General features: G+C 40.5%; 1 pseudogene; it reads left to right on the top strand.

Moving 5' to 3' along the window:
• Window positions 1-18,008: 18,008 nt before the first annotated feature.
• Window positions 18,009-19,374, top strand: LOC148106960 (prohibitin-2 pseudogene; annotated as a pseudogene).
• Window positions 19,375-20,305: the final 931 nt, after the last annotated feature.

The following is a 20,305-nucleotide window of genomic DNA, read 5'->3' as shown; positions in this document are numbered from 1 at the left end:
TAATAGAATCCAACAGTACATTAAAAGGATTATCCACCACGATCAAGTGGGATTCATACCTGGGATGCAAGCATGGTTCAATATTCGCAAATCAATCAGCGTGATACATCATATCAACAAGAAAAGACTCAGGAACCATATGATCCTCTCAATCGATGCCGAAAAAGCATTTGACAAAATACAGCATCCTTTCCTGATTAAAACCCTTCAGAGTGTAGGAATAGAAGGTACATTTCTCAATCTCATAAAAGCCATCTATGAAAAGCCTACTGCAAATATTATTCTCAATGGGGAAAAGCTGGAAGCCTTTCCCTTAAGATCAGGAACTCGACAAGGATGCCCACTCTCGCCACTATTATTCAACATAGTACTAGAAGTCCTTGCAACAGCAATCAGATGACAAAAAGGGATCAAAGGTATTCAAATTGGCAAAGAAGAAGTCAAAATGTCTCTCTTTGCAGATGACATGATACTCTATATAGAAAACCCAAAAGAAGCCACTCCCAAACTATTGGAAGTTATAGAGCAATTCAGTAATGGGCGGGATACAAAATCAATGCTCAGAAATCAGTTGCATTTCTATACACGAATAACGAGACCGAAGAAAGAGAAATTAGGGAATCCATCCCATTTACAATAGCACCAAAAACCATACGTTACCTTGGAATTAACTTAACCAGAGACGTAAAGGACCTATATTCTAGAAACTATAAATCACTCTTGAAAGACATTGAGGAAGACATAAAAAGATGGAAAGATATTCCATGCTCATGGATCGGAAGAATTAACATAGTTAAAATGTCCATGCTACCCAGAGCAATCTACACTTTCAATGCTATCCCAATCAAAATACCAAGGACATTTTTCAAAGAACTGGAACAAACAGTCCTTAAATTTGTATGGAAACAGAAAAGGCCCCGAATCTCCAAGGAACTGTTGAAAAGGAAAAACAAAGCTGGGGGCATCACAATGCCGGATTTCGAGCTGTACTACAAAGCTGTGATCACAAAGACAGCATGGTACTGGCACAAAAACAGACACATAGACCAGTGGAACAGAATAGAGAGCCCAGAAATGGACCCTCGGCTCTTTGGGCAACTAATATTTGATAAAGCAGGAAAAAACATCCGGTGGGAAAAAGACAGTCTCTTCAATAAATGGTGCTGGGAAAATTGGACAGCTACATGCAAGAGAATGAAACTTGACCACTATCTCACACCATACACAAAAATAAACTCCAAATGGATGCAAGACCTCGATGTGAGACAGGAATCCATCAAAATTCTAGAAGAGAACATAGGCAGCAACCTCTACGACATCGGCCAAAGCAACCTTTTTCATGACACATCCCCAAAGGCAAGAGAAACAAAAGATAAAATGAATTTATGGGACTTCATCAAGATTAAAGGTTTCTGCACATCCAAGGAAACAGTCAGAAAAACTAAGAGGCAGCCCACGGAATGGGAGAATATATTTGCAAATGACACTACAGATAAAGGACTGGTATCCAAGATCTACAAAGAACTTCTCAAACTCAATACACGAGAAACAAATAAACAAATCAAAAAATGGGCAGAAGATATGAATAGACACTTTTCCAATGAAGACATACAAATGGCTAACAGACACATGAAAAAATGTTCAAAATCATTAGCCATCAAGGAAATTCAAATCAAAACCACACTGAGATACCACCTTACGCCAGTTAGAATGGCAAAAATAGACAAGGCAAGAGACAACAATTGTTGGAGAGGATGTGGAGAAAGGGGATCCCTCCTACATTGTTGGTGGGAATGCAAGTTGGTACAGCCACTCTGGAAAACAGTGTGGAGGTCCCTTAAAAAGTTAAAAATTGAGCTACCCTATGATCCAGCCATTGCACTACTGGGTGTTTACCCCAAAGATACAGACGTAGTGAAGAGAAGGGCCATATGCACCCCAATGTTCATAGCAGCAATGTCCACAATAGCTAAATTGTGGAAGGAGCCGAGATGCCCTTCAACAGATGACTGGATTAAGAAGTTGTGGTCCATATATACGATGGAATATTACTCAGCTATCAGAAAGAACGAGTTCTCAACATTTGCTGCAACATGGACGGCACTGGAGGAGATAATGCTAAGTGAAATAAGTCAAGCAGAGAAAGACAACTATCATATGATTTCTCTCATCTATGGAACATAAGAACTAGGATGATCGGTAGGGGAAGAAAGGGATAAAGAAAGGGGGGGTAATCAGAAGGGGGAATGAAACATGAGAGACTATGGACTATGAGAAACAAACTGAGGACTTCAGAGGGGAGGGGGTGGGGGAATGGGTAGGCCGGTGATGGGTAGTAAGGAGGGCACGTATTGCATGGTGCACTGGGTGTTATACACAACTAATGAATCATCGAGCCTTACATCGGAAACCGGCGATGTACTGTATGGTGACTAACATAATATAATAAAAAATCATTAAAAAATAAAAAAAAGAAAAAAAAAGAAAATCAACAAAGAAACAAGAGCTTTGAATGACATTCTGGACCAGATGGACCTCATAGATATATAGAGAACACTACACCCCAGAACAACAGAATACTCATTCTTTTCGAATGCACATGGAACTTTCTCCAGAATAGACCATATACTGGGTCACAAAACAGGTCTCAACCGATACCAAAAGACTGAGATTATTCCCTGCATATTCTCAGACCACCACGCTTTGAAACTGGAACTCAATCAGAAGGAAAAATTTGGAAGAAACTCAAACACTTGGAAACTAAGAAACATCCTGCTCAAGAATGATTGGGTAAACCAGGGAATTAAGAAGGAGATCAAACAATTTTTGGAGACCAACGAAAATGAAAACACATCGGTCCAAAACCTATGCGATGCTGCAAAGGCAGTCCTAAGGGGAAAATACATAGGCATCCAAGCCTCACTCAAAAGAACAGAAAAATCTAAAATGCAGTTTTTATATTCTCACCTCAAGAAGCTGGAGCTGGAACAGAAGAACAGGCCTAACCCACGCACGAGAAGGCAGGTGATCAAGATTAGAGCAGCGATCAATGAATTAGAAACCAGGAGCACATGAGAGCAGATCAACAGAACTAGAAGCTGGTTCTTTGAAAGAATAAATAGGATCGATAAGCCACTGGCCAGAGTTATTCAAAAGAATAGAGAAAGGACCCAAATTAATAAAATTATGAATGAAAGGGGAGAGATCACGACGAACACCAATGAAATAGGAAGGGTACTTAGAAACTTTTATCAACAGCTTTATGCCAACAAATTAAGCAACCTGGAAGAAATGGATGCTTTCCTGGAAACCTATAAACTACCAAGACTGAAACAGGAAGAAACTGATTATTTAAACAGACCGATTAATTATAAAGAGATTGAGGCAGTGATCAGAAACCTCCCCAAAAACAAGAGTCCAGGGCCTGATGGATTTCCCGGGGAATTCTACCAAACATTCAAAGAAGAAATAATACCTATTCTCCTGAAGCTGTTTCGAAAAATAGAAGCAGAAGGAAAACTACCAAACTCATTCTATGAGGCCAGTATTACCTTGATCCCCAAACCAGGCAAAGACCCCATCAAAAAGGAGAATTACAGACCGACATCCCTGAGGAATATGGATGCCAAAATTCTCAACAAGATCCTAGCTAATAGGATCCAACAGTACATTAAAAGGATTATCCATCATGACCAAGTGGGATTCATCCCTGGGTTGCAAGCGTGGTTCAACATTCGCAAATCGATCAGTGTGATAGATCACATCAACAAGAAAAGAGTCACGAACCATATGATCCTCTCAATTGATGCAGAAAAAGCATTTGACAAAATACAGCATCCTTTCCTGATTAAAACCCTTCAGAGTGTAGGGATAGAGGGTACATTCCTCAATTTCATAAAAACCATCTATGAAAAGCCTACAAGCGAATATCATTCTCAACGGGGAAAAGCTGAAAGCCTTTCCCTGAAGATCAGGAACACGACAAGGATGTCCACTCTCACCATTATTATTCAACATGGTACTAGAAGTCCTTGCCACAGCAATCAGACAACAAAAAGGGATAAAAGGCACCCAAATCAGCAAAGAAGAAGTCAAACTGTCTCTCTTCGCAGATGACACGATACTCTATATGGAAAACCCAAAAGACTCCACCCCCAAATTACTAGAACTTATAGAGCAAGTCAGTAATGTGGCGGGATACAAAAATCAATGCTCAGAAATCAGTTGCATTTCTAGACACGAACAGTGAGACTGAAGAAAGAGAAATTAGGGAATCCATTCCATTTACGATAGCACCAAAAATCATACGTTATCTCGGAATTAACTTAACCAGAGACATAAAGGATCTATATTCTAGAAACTACAAATCACTCTTGAAAAACATTGAAGAAGACACAAAAAGATGGGAAAATATTCCATGCTCATGGATCGGAAGAATAACCATAGTGAAAATGTCTATGCTACCCAGAGCAATCTACACTTTCAATGCCATCCCGATCAAAATACCAATGACATTTTTCAAAGAACTGGAACAAACAGCCCTTAAATTTGTGTGGAGCCAGAAAAGGCCCCGAATCGCCAAGGAATTGTTGAATAGGGAAAACAAAGCTGGGGGCATCACGTTGCCGGATTTGAAGCTATACTACAAAGGTGTGCTCACAAAGACAGCATGGTACTGGCACAAAAACAGACACATAGACCAATGGAACCAAATAGAGAACCCAGAAATGGACCCTCGGCTCTTTGGGCAACTAATCTTTGACAAAGCAGGAAAAAACATCCAGTGGAAAAAAGACAGTCTCTTCAATAAATGGTGCTGGGAAAATTGGACAGCTATATGCAGAAGAATGAAACGTGGCCACTCTCTCACACCATACACAAAGCTAAACTCCAAATGGATGAAAGACTTCGATGTGAGACAGGAATCCATGAAAATCCTAGAGGAGAACATAGGCTGCAACCTCTTTGACATTGGCCACAGCAACTTTTTTCATGACGCACCTCCAAAGGCAAGAGAAACAAAAGATAAAAAAGAACTTGTGGGACTTTATCAAGATAAAAATCTTCTGCACAGCCAAGGAAACAGTCAAAAAAACTAAGAGGCAGCCCACGGAATGGGAGAAGATATTCGCAAATGACACTACAGATAAAAGACTGGTATCCAAGATCTACAAAGAACTTCTCAAACTCAATACATGAGAAACAAATAATCAAATCAAAAAATGGGCAGAAGATATGAACAGACACTTTTCCAATGAAGACATACAAATGGCTAAGAGACACATGAAAAAATGTCCAAAATCATTAGCCACCAGGGGAAAGTCAAATCAAAACCACATTGAGATACCACCTTATACCAGTTAGAATGGCAAAAATTGACAAGGCAGGAAACAACCAATGTTGGAGAGGATGTGGAGAAAGGGGATCCCTCTTACACTGTTGGTGGGAATGCAAGTTGGTACAGCCACTTTGGAAAACAGTGTGGAGGTCCCTTAGAAAGTTAAAAATTGAGCTACCCTATGATCCAGCAATTGCAGTACTGGGTATTTACCCCAAAGATACAGATGTGGTGAAGAGAAGGGCCATATGCACCCCAATGATCATAGCAGTAATGTCCACAATAGCTAAACTGTGGAAGGAGCTGAGATGCCCATCAACAGACGAATGGATTAAGATGATGTGGTCCATATATACAATGGAATATTACTCAGCCATCAGAAAGGATGACTACCCAACATTTGCAGCAACATGGATGGGACTGGAGGAGATTATGCTAAGTGAAATAAGTGAAGCAGAGAAAGACAATTATCATATGGTTTCACTCATTTATGGAACATAAGAAATTGCAGGAAGATCGGTAGCAGAATGAAGGGAAGAATGAAGGGGGGGTAAACAGAAGGGGGAATGAACCACGAGAGACTATGGACTCTGGGAAACAAACTGAGGGCTTCAGAGGGGAGGGGAGGGGGTGGGGGACTGGGATAGGCCAGTGATGGGTATTAAGGAGGGGACATATTGCATGGAGCACTGGGTGTAATACGCAAATAATGAATCATGGAACACTACATCAAAAACTAAGGATATACTGCATGGTGACTAACATAACATAATAAAAAATTATTATATAAAAAAACAAAAACAAAAACAAAATCCAGCCCCCTCAAGGAGCTCAGAGAGATGGAAGAGATAGCTGAGTAAACAGATTATTCCAAGAGAACACTGAGAGCTTGAGGATAGCAATATAACACTCTGAGCACCAGGAAAGCACAGAGATGGAGCATTTAACCCAGCCAGCTAGCTACAGAAGGCTTCTTGAGCAGATGGCTTCTGAACTGTATGGAAAGATAAATAGAAATTAGTACAGTGAAGATCATTTCAAGTATAGGGAAGAACATTTTTTTAAGTGCCCAGAAATGAGAGACAGTATGATGCTTTCAGACAACTGGGATATTCCGTATGATTCATGGAGCATAGGGCGCAAAGTTTGGGAAGGATAGGGGTTGAAGACAGAAAAGGCTGAAATCATAGGAAGGGACTATATCCTAGAGGACTTCATAGTCATGCTAAGATGTTTGGGCCATCCTGACAGCAATGGGAATCATGGACTATTATGGAGCAAGGAGTGCTTTTGTCTAGTTCTGTGATGATAAAAAATGATTTAATATTCATTTCTTCCATTTTTAGGTGTTCCCATAATGTGAATTTTGTGGTTGTGGAATGAGAGAATTTGGGATATCATACTTTGTTCTGCTTGAACATCTACTATGTTGCCATGCATTATATCAGAACTTATAACATATACAGGAACTTACCTAATCTTCCCGACGTTGATAAGGTGCTGTTATTCCTGTTTGACAGATCAGGACACTGACGCTCAGAGAGGTCAGCAGATGTATCCACAGTTTTAGAGGTGGTAAGTGCAAGGTACGTCATGGAGGCCATCATTCCAGGTGATGTGCTCAGTCTTTCCTTAAACCTTTGTTTGCCTCTGCTATCTTCTAGTTAGCCACAACTCTTGTACTCACAAGAGAGGCAATTTGGTGGGAAGCCATGGGAAATAGGGTTGAGGGATATTTTGCTATAAGATAATAGCAGTGACACCAATTCAGAAAATAGTGGCTACAAACCCTGGGCTGCAGGGGTGGTTTCAATACCTGCAAATCAATCAACATGATACACCACACTAATAAAAGAAAGGATAAGAACCACATGATAGATGCAGGAAAATCATTTGACAAAGTACAGCATCCTTTCTTGATAAAAACCCTCAACAAAGTACGGATAGAAAGAACATACCTTGGGATGCCTGGGTGGCTCAGTCAGTTAAGTGTCTGCCTTCGGCTCAGGTCATGACCCCAGGGTCCTGGGATCGAGTCCCGCATCAGGCTCCCTGCTCAGCAGGGAACTGGCTTCTCCCCCTGCCTCCTGCTCTCCCTGCTTGTGCTCACTCTCTTTCTCTCCGTCACACACACACACACACACACACACACACACACACACAGATGAATAAAATTTAAAAAAGAAAGAAAGAACATACCTCAACATCATAAAGATCATATACAAAAAGACCCACAGCTAATATCATCCTCAATGGGGACAAACTGAGAGCTTTTCCCCTAAGGTCAGGAACACGACAGGGATGTCTAGTCTCACCACTGTTGTTCAACATAGTACTGAAAGTCCTCGCCTCAGCAATCAGACAACAAAAAGAAATGAAACGCATCCAAATTGACAAGGAAGAAGTCAAACTATCAGTCTTCTCGATGACATGATACTCTAACGTAGGCACGTGATATGATGAGCACTGGGTGTTCTATGCCACTGATGAACTATTGAACACTACATCTGAAACTAATGATGTACTATATGTTGCCTAATTGAATTTAAACAAAAAAACAGAGTCTCCTCAAAAAGAAAGAAAGAAAAAGAAAGAAAACCCAAAAAGCCTCCAACAACACATGCAAGAATGGATACAGGAATTCAGCAAAGTTGCAGGATATAAAATCAATACACAGAAGTCAGTTGCATTTCTATACACCAACAGTGAAGCAGCAAAAAGAGAAATCAAGGAATCGATCCCATTTACAATTGCACCAAAACCCATAAGATACCTAGGGTTATCCCTAGGTAACTTTACCAATTACCTAACCAATGAGGTAAAAGATCTGTACTCTGAGAACTATAGAACACTTATGAAAGAAATTGAAAAAGACACAAAGAAATGGAAAAACATTCCATGCTCAGGGATCATAAGAACAGATATTGTTAAAACATCTATGCTACCCAAAGCAATCTACACATTCAATGCAATACCTAATAGAATAACACCAGCACTTTTCAGAGCCAGAACAATCAATGCTAAAAATTGTATGGCGCTAGAAAAGACCCCGAATAGCCAAAGGAATGTTGAAAAAGAAAACCAAAGCTGGGGGCATCACAATGTCTGACCTCGAGCTCTATTACAAAGCTGTAGTCATCACGACAGTATGGTACTGGCACGGAAACAGACACATAGATCAATGGAACAGAATATAGACCCAGAAATGGACCCACAACTCCATGGCCAACTAATCTTCCACAAAGCAGGAAGGAATATCCAATGGAAAAAACACAGTCTCTTCAACAAATGGTGTTGGGAAAACTGGACAGCGACGTGCAGAAGAAAGAAACTGGACCACTTTCTTACAACCATTCACAAAAAACAACAACAACAACAAAAAACCTCAAAATGGATGAAAGACCTCAGTGTGAGACAGGAAGCCATCAAAATCCTAGAGGAGAACACAGGCAGCAACCTCCTCGACCTCAGCCGCAGTAACTTCTTACCAGACACGTCTCCGGAGGCAAGGGAAACAAAAGCAAAAATGAACTATCGGGGCTTCATCAGGATAAAAAGCTTCTGCATAGCACAGCGAAGGAAACAATCAACAAAACTAAAAGGCGGACTACTGAATGGGAGAAGATATTTGTACATGACATATTGGATAAAGGGCTAGTGTCCAAAACCGATAAGGAAGTTATCAAACTCAATGTCCAAAAAATTTTAAAAATCCAGTTAAGAAATGGGCAGAACATATGAACAGACATTTCTCCAAAAAAGACCTCCAAATGGCTAACAGACATGTGAAAAAATGCTCAATATCACTTGTCATCAGGAAAATACAAATCAAAACCACAATGAGATACCACCTCACACCAGTCAGAATGGCTAACATTAACAACTCAGGAAATGAAAGATGTTGGCCACAATGCAGAGAAGGCGGAACCGTCTTGTACTGCTGGTGGGGATGCAAACTGGTGCAGCCACTCTGGAAAACAGTGTGGAGGTTCCTCAAAAAGTTAAAAATATAACTGCCCTATGACCCAGTAATTTCATTACTAGGTATTTAGCCAAAGGTACAAAAATAGTGAGTCCTAGGGGCACATGCACCCCAATGCGGATAGTGATGCTATAAACAATAGCCAAAACATGGAAAGAGCCTAGAGATGTCCATCAACTGATGAATGGATGAAGAACATGTGATACACACACACACACACACACACACACACACACACACACACACACTGGAATATTACTCAGCCATCAAAAAGGATGAAATCTTGCCATTTGCAACAGTGTGGATGGAACTAGAGGGTATCATGCTAAGCAAAATACGTCAGTCACAGAAAGAAAAATACCATACGATTTCACTTATATGTGGAATTTAAGAAACAAAACAGATGAACATAAGGGAAGGGAAGGAAAAATAAGATAAAAAACAGAGAGGGAGGCAAAGCATAAGCAACTCTAACTATACGGAATAAACTGAGGGTTGCTGGAGGGGAGGTGGGTGGGGGGATGGGGTAAATGGGTGATGGGCACTTGTTGTAACGAGCATTGGGTGTTATATGCAGGTGATGAATCACTAAATTCTACTCCTGAAAGTAATACTACACTATATGTTAACTTGAACATAAATAAAATCTTGAAAGAAAAAAAATAAATAGTGGCTTCAAATCCCAGTTGTGTTGCTTAGTCACTGTGTCATCTTAGGGCAGTTACTTCACCTCTCTGAACCTCAGTCGTCCCTTTTTTAAAGTGCAAACAAATTTACACAAACTTACTTCTGCAAAGCAAACACAAGAATTTACGTAAAGAATCTACTGTAGTGGGGCGCCTCGGTGGCACAGCGGTTAAGCGTCTGCCTTCAGCTCAGGGCGTGATCCCGGCGTTATGGGTTCGAGCCCCACATCAGGCTCCTCTGCTATGAGCCTGCTTCTTCCTCTCCCACTCCCCCTGCTTGTGTTCCCTCTCTCGCTGGCTGTCTCTATCTCTGTCGAATAAATAAATAAAATCTTAAAAAAAAAAAAAAGAATCTACTGTAGTGCCTGGCATGCAATAAGCCCTCAAGAAATGATAGCACTTATTATTACAATACCAACTGTGTCATATGGGGAAATAGCCCTCTTTGAGCCTCAATTTTCTCATTTTCTGAAAATCCAGTGTAATTCATGTGTGTCTTATTAGCACAGTGCTGGGGACACAGTAGGCATTCAGTAAAACAAATGGCTACCAGTGTAGTATGGTACCATCACCATAGCCCTTGGTGACAGTCAAAATTGTATTCAAATGCTGGCTTCAAACACTCGAGAAAGTTATTCAACCTCTTGGAGCCTCAGTATTCTTATTGGCCAAATGGAGATAGTATTCCTCAGTTTGCCCAAGAGGCAGAGTTGTGAGAGCTGCAGATAATCTATGTCAATCGCCTGGCACATAGGAGATACTCAATACAGGAAGGTTGAATCCAAGATTGCAGAGCCCTGAATCCCAGTCTTTTTACAAGCTGCTATAAAGCCTACGTGTGGATACATTCTCTTTTCTTGAGGGAGAATGAGATGTAAGAAATCACTATTTTAATTGAGAGCTAGAATCAGTTTCACAGCTACGAAGAATTTATTCTAAAGGAGAGAGACTCGTAGTAGAGAATGATGACGGGTGTGATTTATTACGTGCCTACTGTGTGCCAAGTACTCTCTATATAGTAATTCTAATTATCCCTCCGATCCTGCCAGACAGTCATTACCATCACCATTTTTACAGTTAAGAACTGTAAAGCTCAGAGACATTAAAAGGTCACAGAGCTAGAAAGCAGCAGGTATATCTGACAGCATAAGCCCAGGCTCTTTCAACTGTACAAAGATGTCTATAAAGTGAGCACTCCCACAATAAAGATAAAGAAAACAGGCTGTGCTGGTTCTAATGGAACCGGAATGGCAAGCACAAATCAGACAAGTGAGATAATTAGTAATAATTTATGGCACCTCTAGTATGTGCCACACATTATACAAGAAATTTTTCATATGCAGAATCTTTGCTAACCTTCCCAATGTTGATAGGTGTTGTTATTCCTGTTTGACAGATGAGGAAACTGATGCTCAGAGAGTCAGCAGATGTACCCATGGTTTCAGTGGTGGTAAGTGAAAGATATGTGATGGAGGCCATGCTGCCTCCAATTACGGGACAATCAAAATGGCATTGGAATTGTTAACAAATCTATAAATCAGCATATTAGAATTTTACAGTCTATTATGGGCCTGGCTCAGCTTCGGGTTATCTGAAACCTAATAAACCTGTAAATGAGACTCAAGTTTTGTCTCCATTTGTCTACACTTGAACACTAAATAATGGTTACTCTTTTTAGTCTTTTCTTCATTATGATCAGTGTTAGTTAAGTACTGTGTTTGTCTAATTCCACCCACAGCAACATGCTTCTAGAGACCAAAATTTGCTTAACCCACAAACCTGGGTTCTGATTGGAACCTATTCCATGTCCTATTTACAGAGATTTTTTCCATTGTGGATTTTCTGATGTCCCACAAGATGAGATTTCCAACTGAAGGCCTTTCCACACTCATTGCATTCATAGGAGTTCTCTTCACTGTGAATTCGAAGATGGTGAATAAGGTGAGATATCTGCACAAAGGCTTTATCACATGTGGTTGCAGTCATAGGACTTTTCCCCATTATGGAATTCTAATGGTCATTAAGAGCAGATCTCCACCTTAATCTTTTTTTCCACATGGGCTACACAAATAGGGCTTTACACCACTACAAATTCTGTTTTGTTCAATAAAGGTATGAACTCTGGCCAAAAGCTTTTCCATATTCTTTACGCTCATATGGTATTTCTCTACTATGACTTTCCTGATGCTGAATAAGATGTGAGCTCCAAATAAATGCTATTCCACAGACTACACTTACAAGGATTTCCTCACTCTGAATTTCCTATTAAGAGATGACGTCTGACTGAAGGCTTTCTCATATTCATTACACTATAAGGTTTTCCCCTTGTATGAGAGCTCTGACGTCTAACAAGATGTGAACTATTGCTGAAAGTTTACCACATTCATTGCATTCGGAAGGTTTCTCTGTATTCAGACCCTCTATGTGTCTTCTATACTCTGCATTGGGCTCAAAACTAGGATTATATGAATCATAAAATGGGGCTTTATCACAAATAGGATCTTCCTCTGATGACACAGAGTTTGCCCTCACATCAGAGCTCCTGTCACATTCAAGCAATTCATAGTTCATCTCCCTTGTGGGGCTTAGTCCATCGGCCATCATTCTGAAACTGTAATCTCTGGAAGGAATAGGCCCCAGTCTTTCCCACGCTGAGTTTCCCTGGGATATCTCTGAACTGACTCACTTCTTCAAAGGCAAAGCCCTGAAGAAGGGTCCATGGAAATCTGGCCAACAAAATCCACTTGGGTTTAGCCTCTTCAGGTACTTTTTGGTTATTTTTTAAAAAAGGATTTTTATTTATTTATTTGAGAGAGAGTGAGAGCGAGAGAGATCACAGAGGGAGAGGGAGAAAGAGACTCACCGCCGAGGAGAGAGCCCAATACGGGGCTCGACCCCAGGACCCTGAGATCATGACCTGAGCTGAAGGCAGACACTTAACCTACTGAGCCACCCAGCAGGCCCAGGTACTTTTTGGTTAAAAAGAAGATTCTATTGTGTCCATTGGGGTTTGTCAACTGAAAAGATAAAAATAAAATTAAAAAGTATCAACTGTTTTTTATGTTGACAATAAATCAATTGCCAGTCTGAAATTACGGGAAAGGGATTTACTAATTCAAACAAATGCCCATTTGCCATCATATTAAAGGACAGGATGAGCAAGTTGAAAAACAGGATTCCACCCCTGCCACCACACTGGGCGTGTGGGTGTGCATGCCTGCCTGTCCGCAAGCACACACGTGCGCGTGCACGCGAGCACACACACACACACACACACACACACACTAGATACGTTGTTTTAAAATTCATGGGATAGGCTGGTGATGGGTAGTAAGGAGGGCACGTATTGCATGGTGCACTGGGTGTTATACGCAACCAATGAATCATCGAACTTTACATCAAAAACCAGGGATGTACTGTATGGTGACTAATATAATATAATAAAAAAACATTAAAAAATAAAATAAAATTCCCCAAATACTATCATATATTTTACAGTGAGCCAGGAAGAAGGATTCCATTTCATAAATCAGGAATCAGACTAAAAACAGAATAAAGGTCACACTCACAACAGCTAGTAATAACAAATCTTGGAACAGATATCACATTTGACAACTGTTACCTTTTTTCACAACATGCACACCAATTTGTATTTGAATTTGTATAGAACTTTCTACTATATCTATAACACTTGGAAAACTATGTAGAAGATTTGAAGCCCGTGAGAATTTTAAAAAGAGAGAGAGGGAGAAGACAAAGCAAGAGTATCTGCGTTTCTGCAATGCAGCAAGAATAAAGAAGTAAAACTGAATCCTACTCAGCCTTGAGAGTGCATTCCAGCCTGTTAGAGAGAAGGGAGTTAATACTTTGGGTGAAAGAAATGATGGAGCCTGGGCAGAGTGTCCTGTACAGTCCAGAGAACAGAATTTTCCTGGGTAAGCTTATAGCCTTACAGTCTTGGTTTAGAAAGAAGACTTAGACGAACATCTCAGATCATGCATAGTATGTTTCCTCTTAGACATCTCAAACTATGTATTGAAGTTAACCCAAAAGCTTTTACCCATCTAGTGCATCTAAGTTACTCTGAGTATCCAGAGTTAGACGGTATGGGGAGGAAGGAGGAAATAATAAATGGAGTTACAAGTATGGATCAGTCAGGGTCACAGCAGGAAACAGATAACACTCAAATTGGGTAATTTCAGGAGAGTTTAATAAAGGAACTAATGAGGTGTGGGCAGGGGTATAAGAAAAACAAAAAGGATAATCGGCATTCCCAGGCTAGTAACTGAAGGGTGATTTAGCAACTCCAGGCCCAAAGGAGTGAGGGGAAAGAACTTTAATATATATCCCAAGCTCAAGAGAGCTAAGTATTAGAGGGACACTATACAGAAGTTGACACCCTCATTTGAGGGAAGTAGCCAGCCGAGGACGAGCCTACAGAGAGGGAGCTCAGTGGCATAAATGTCACAACACCACTCTCCTACCCTTTGACCTGACAGGGCTTCCCACTGGACAAGCTCAATCAGAAGCCAGAAGGCAAAGTCAACTCCTGGGGCAAACAGCAAGGTGCAGAAGATTGGGAAATGGATCTGGAGAAGCAAATGAAAGACATACAACAGAGGATGTTTAGATAGTTGGGTAAATTTACCTAGTCTCCTCCAGGTAAGAATTGGACCATATAACTGTGTGATTTAACCTTTTTCACCATCTCCAAAATCAATCAATAATCTGCTTCTGTGAACCTTTGACAACATTTAAAACAAGATTCTCAGAGTAGAGCTTAAATACCAAAAGTTAAGGAGGAAGGAAGTAGGAACTGGGAAAACATTCCATTTATTATAGTGGAACAATATAAAATATTAAGAAATAAGTCAAGCAGAGAAATACCAATTATCATATGATTTCTCTCATCTTTGGAACATAAGAACTAGGAAGATCGGTAGGGGAAGAAAGGGATAAAGAAAGGGGGGTAATCAGAAGGGGGAATGAAGCATGAGAGACTATGGACTCTGAGAAACAAACTGAGGGCTTCAGAGGGGAGGTGGGTGGGGGATTGGGATAGGCCGGCGATGGGTATTAAGGAGGGCACGTATTGCATGGGGCACTGGGTGTTATACGCAACTAATGAATCATCGAACTTTACATCAAAAACCAGGGATGTACTGCATGGTGACTAACATAACATAATAAAAAAAAATTAAAAAAAAAAAGAAATAAATTTGACAAGAAAAGCAGAATCGTATGAAGAAAACCATAAAATCTCTTGGAAAGACAGAAAACAAAATCTGAGCAATTAGAAAGATAAACTATGTTCTTGGATGAGGAGATTTCATTAATATCATAAAATTAGAATATAATTAATTCAATACTAACTAGAATGCACAGGATTTCTTAATTGGGAATTGTATAAAATAATCTAAAGTTTATTTGGGTAGTAAGGAGGGCACATATTGCATGGTGCACTGGGTGTTATACACAACTAATGAATCATCGAGCCTTACATCGAAAACCGGGGATGTACTGTATGGTGACTAACATAATATAATAAAAAATCATTATAAAAAAAATAAATAAAAATAAAAAATAAAAAATAAATAAAGTTTATTTGGAAAAATAAATGACCAAGAGTAGGCAAGGTTATTATGAAAAGGAATAGTGAGGGGACCTGCCTTAGTGGATACCAATATGCTATAATGCCAATATAATTACGTATATGTATATATAACTTAACATAAAATGAAGGTGGTGATTAAATTTACGTATAATTGACTGTTAATAACATTGAACTGCCATCGTATAGCACGTACACTACAGTACATCACAGAATCCAGATGAATTCGAGTTAAATATAGGAACAAAGAATACAAATGTTGCAAGAAAAGCTAGGAAGCTAGATGTACAATATAGGAGTCAGAGAAATCATCTCTGAAGGTTAAAAAAAATTAAAGACTGACATTTGACTATATACAAATGAAAATTTTTTGAATGACAAAAGATAGCATTAATAGACCAACAACCAACAAATCAGGAAATATATTTTAATAAAGATGACAAGGGTTTACTATCCAAACCATATAGAAAGTAGTCTGACAAACTGACTAGAAAAAAGACCACTTAACCTGAAAAAAATGGGAAAAGGATAAGAATCAGGAATTCACAGAGTAGCCAATCTAAATTGCCAATAAATTAATAAATATGGGCAGAGGGAGCTAAAATTCTATGGTAGTGAGATAAATGCAAATTAGAGAAATAATGAGATTATTAGTTCGCATACATGAGATTGTTAAACATTGAGAGTTAAAATTCTAATTACCAGTAAGGATGCAGGGAAGAGGTTATTCATACACATTGGTGGGAAAAATCTCATGTCTTAAGACTTTTGGAACTTAAGGGCCAAAACTTGTAAAACCATGTATTAAAACTACACACACACACACACACACACACACACACACACCCCTTGTACTTAGTAATCCAACTCCTAGATCTCTATAATATATAAGCACAATATATAAGGACTCTCTATAAATACAAGCACAAGTATATAAAGTCATACATGTGAGGATGTTTATAGTAGTACTGGAAACAAAATTAAAGGCTCATCAAAACAAGAAAGGTAAATAAACTATAATATACCTACACCACAAAGAAATAGCAGGGAGATCGGTAGGAGAAGGAAGGGAAGAATGAAGGAGGGGTAAACAGAAGGGGGAATGAACCACGAGAGACTATGGACTCTGGGAAACAAACTGAGGGCTTCAGAGGGGAGGGGGGTGGGGGATTGGGATAGGCCAGTGATGGGTATTAAGCAGGGCACGTATTGCATGGAGCACTGGGTGTTATACGCAAACAATGAATCATGGAACACTACATCAGAAACTAATGATGTACTTACTGTATGGTGACTAACATAACATAATAAAAAAATTAAAAAAAAACACAATGAATTAGAACTATACAAGTTAACTTGGAGACATTTACAGAAGGTTATCATTACATATAACATACAAGATATGGAAAAGTAGGATTAATAGGATACCATTTTGGTAGCAACGACAAAAAATCTACGTATGTGTTTATATACGCATGCATGTGTATATCTATTGTAATGGATTATAAGAATGCAGAAAAATGTAGAAGGATACATACTAGACTGTTAAAATGGGTTAATGAGGGGCTTCTTTTTAGAAAGGAAGGAGGTGGAAATTCAAGCCCAAAGTAGGGAAAATAGTAGACTGCACTAAAAAAGGGGGCATTTATATATACCCACATTTATGTTGTCATGTGTGGATATGTGGTTAAATTACAAATAATTAAAAAAATTAAAGCAGAAATATGACAGCATGATTTCAAAATAAAATGTTCAGCAATCTTGGCAATTAAAGGTATGATTCTGCACATTAAAAACTCAGTAGATGCATCGAGCCTTACATCGGAAACCGGGGATGTACTGTATGGTGACTAACATAATATAATAAAAAATCATTAAAAAAAAAGCAGGCATAAATGATTGGTAAACAAATGGGCAGGGCTCTGTTCCAATAAAACTTTATTTACAAACAAAAAAAAAAAAACCAAACCAAAACAAAAGAAAACCTCAGTAGATGGGGTGCCTAGGTGGCTCAGTCGGTTAAGCATCTGACTCTCGGTTTCGGCTCAGGTTCATGATTTCATGGGTCCTAGCATCGAGCCCCACATTGGGCTCTGTGCTCAGTGGGGACTCAGCTTGAAACTCTCTCTCTCTTTCTCCCTCTGCCCCTCAGCCCCCACCCCCACCCCCGGTTCTCGTGTGTGCACGTGCTCTCTCTCAAATAAATAAATCTTCATTAAAAACTCAATAGATGGAACAGAGGGAACACTTTCTAACTCATTCTATGAGGCCAGCATTACCCTATTACCAAATTAGATAAAGACACTACAAGAATGGAAAATTACAGACCGATATATCTCCTGACATAGATGCAAAAATATTCAACAAATTTTTACCAAATAAAATCCAACGATGTATGAAAAGAATTATATACCACAGCCAAGTGGGATTTCCTCCAGGTATGTAAATCTGGTTCAACATGCAAAAACCAATTAAGGTAACCCATCCCATCAGCATATGATCATACGGTCATATCGTTCAATGCATAAAAAAACATTTGACAAAAATGCAAAAGCAATTCATTATAAAAGTCTCAGCAAAGTAGGAATATTGGGGAAATTCCTCAGCTTAATAAAGAACATCTATAAAAATGTACATAAAACATCACACTTGTTAGTGATTAACTAGATGCTTTTCTGCTAACATCGGGAACAAGGAAAGGATGTCCCTTCTCATCAATCCTATTCAACAGCAACGTCCTAGCTAATGTAAGAAGACAACACAAGGCAAGAAAAGGGATACAGACTGGGGCACTTCTGGTGTCCTTTCTCCTATGACCCACATGTGAAAGGTGCAATCTCTAAAATGGAGTGAGGTAGAGGCAGACCGGCACCCCCTTCTTGCCTCTGGGGCCACCGGCCTCATGATCAGATGTGGCCCAGAACTTGAAAGACACAGAGGGATGGTGGCCCTCCAGGCCCAGGGACACGAGCAAGGTGCTAAAGTTGCTGCTGGGGGTCGGCACCATGGCCTACAGCATCCATGAGTCTGTCTCACCATAGAAAGTGGGCACAGAGCCATTTTCTTTAATCGGATGAGGGCCTTCACTTCAGGATCCCCTGGTTCCAGTACCCCATCATCTAGGACATTCAGGCCAGACCCTAAAAAATTTCCTCTCCTACAGGCACCAAAGACCTGCAGATGCTGTCTCAACCCAACGCCGTGGAACCTCCCAGCATGTACCAGTGCCTAGGGCTAGACTAGGAGGAATGAGGACTGCCATCAACTGTCAAGGAGGTGCTCAAGGGTGGCGTGGCCAAGTTCAGCACCTCGCAGCCGATTACACAGCAGGCCCAGATATCCTTGTTGATCTCGTGGGAGCTGACACAGAGGGCCAAGGAATTCAGCCTTATCCTGGATGATGTAGTCATCACAGAGCTGAGCTTTAGCTGAGAGAGTACACAGCTGCTACGGAAGCCAAACAAGTAGCTCATCAGGAAGTCCAGGGAGCCCAGTTTTAGGTGGAAAAAGCAAAGCAGGAATAGCAGCAGAAGACTGTGTAGGCTGAAGGTGAGGCTGAGGCCGCCACGATGCTTGGAGAAGCCCTGACTGAGAATCCTGGCTACATCAAACTGGGCAAGATCCAGGCAGCCCAGAACATCTCCAAGACAACTGCCACATCACAGAACTGTATCTCACTGCTGAAAACCTTGTGCTCAATGTACAGGATGAGATTTTCACTTTGAAAACTGACAGCCTTGTCAAGGGTAAGAAATGAGCCTAGTGATGGAGAACTCCCCACCCCCAGAGAAAAAGTGAATCTGCTTTTCCCCTGGTTTTTGAGGAGCCAGTGTGGGGTCCAACAGACCCCATCCTGCCCCTGGTACCATGTCATAGTCCCCTCTGTGTCTGTTCTCCCCGCCCTTCCTGGATGAACACAGACTGGCCAATTTTCAAGGAAACGACTTTCCTCTTCCCGTGTTGGCCAGGGGTGTTGGGCCAGTATGATTTCTGAGTGATTTCGTACAGTACTGGTTCCTCCTTCCAGGTTGGGGGGTAATAACCACCATCCCAGGAATTCTCAATAAAAAGAAATAATAAAAGGTATAAGGATTGGGAAGGAAGAAATAAAACTGTCATTGTTTGCAGATGACATGACTGTTGTCTGTGTAGAAAATTCCAAAGGGTTCTGCCCCAAGATAGCAATGTAGGAAGATCCTGAACTTACCTCCTTCATGGACATAGCAAATCTATACCCACTTATACAGCAATTCCTCCTGAAGAAGAACAGAGAGCTGACTGAACAGCTTCTGCACAACAAAAGATAGGGAGACCACACAGAGAACATTGAGATGGAGACACAAGTAAGGGAATCCCACCCCCAATGCTGCAAACTGCAGTGGGGAGAGAGAGAGTACTGAGGGACCATGAGCAGATTCATCTGCCCCGGGCAGAGGAAAAAAAGCTGTGGCTTAAAAGAGCAACTAGAATATAAAGGACTCCGCCTCAGAACTCCACCGAATGGCAGGGGAGCTACTAGAACTCTCTCTGGGTCACAGGGCCTGCCAAGTGCCATGGTTTACTTTGCCCCACCACCTTGATAGCCTGGATGGGAGCAGGGGCCAGGCGCCATAACTGGCCTACCACCTCAGTGAGCCCCAGGCCCCAGTCCAAGAAGTCCCACCAAGACAGCCCCAGTGCACTGCACA

This window comes from Ursus americanus, chromosome X (assembly GCF_024610735.1).
Source record: "Ursus americanus isolate L20-20 chromosome X, mUrsAme1.1.p, whole genome shotgun sequence".
NCBI lineage: Eukaryota > Metazoa > Chordata > Mammalia > Carnivora > Ursidae > Ursus > Ursus americanus.
This window is presented reverse-complemented; position numbering and strand designations above follow the sequence as displayed.